Source organism: Egretta garzetta, unplaced genomic scaffold (genome assembly GCF_000687185.1).
Source record: "Egretta garzetta isolate BGI_Z169 unplaced genomic scaffold, ASM68718v1 scaffold595, whole genome shotgun sequence".
NCBI lineage: Eukaryota > Metazoa > Chordata > Aves > Pelecaniformes > Ardeidae > Egretta > Egretta garzetta.
The window spans coordinates 340,400-341,283 of NW_009259682.1; positions in this window are offsets into that span (position 1 = coordinate 340,400).

An 884-nucleotide genomic window follows, 5' to 3' on the forward strand; every position below is an offset into this window, starting at 1 on the left:
CGCCGCTATTTTGACGGGTTTGGAGTAATTGGGCCCTAATCCCGGGTGGGGAAAGGTGGCCGGGGGGGCACGGAGCGCCCTGCAGAAATGAGAACTCGCCGGTGGTGCCTGCTGGATGTGGCCGCTGCCGGCCTGCTTGCAGGGATATGTTTAGGGCAGGTGGATGCTTGCTTTCAGAGAGAGGGAGGAACCGAAGGAGTAATTGAACATTAATTCTTTTTCTGCCCCGGATCACCGTCGTTTATTGTGCTAACTAAGCTCAACGTAAAGGTTCTTCCAGTAGTTTATAAAAGCTCTGCAGTCATTCCACATGAATGCATATACCCGGGTATCATCCATATTGCCAGTGAAAATCTAGCAAGAGGGAGACTGATAATTGCATGATTATGCAGAATTTTTAATAAAGTTACATGGCTGCATAAATAGAGGCCAGGAAGTGGTTTGTCTAGCACTAAAACACAACTGACTCGTAACAAAATATTGCATCTTGTTAACGATACACCATCTAAACATGTCACAAAGACTCTTACTGTAAGGAGTTTCATCGGTATAAACTATAACAGGGGTTCGAGTTGCCGAAATCCAACTTAAAATCAGGCTGAGGGTATTCATTTTTAGTATTTTGTTTTGCTTAATTGCTCTAAGTGGTCAAACTTCAGGTTCAGGTCTCATTTGAAACAGTAGGAAAGGCGAGAGTAGGCTGCAGCATCAGAAGGGGCTCTTGCATACCAACTTGCTGAGGCTGATTTCACGTGTGTGTGAAGGGTGCAGGGCTTTTCTGTTTCTTTTCCACGTAGATGCTGACTAACGTGTTTGATTGACTCGAGATCCAACTGAACTGGATCAGCACAGTGGTGCTGTACAAAGCTGAGTGTTTGGAGTTT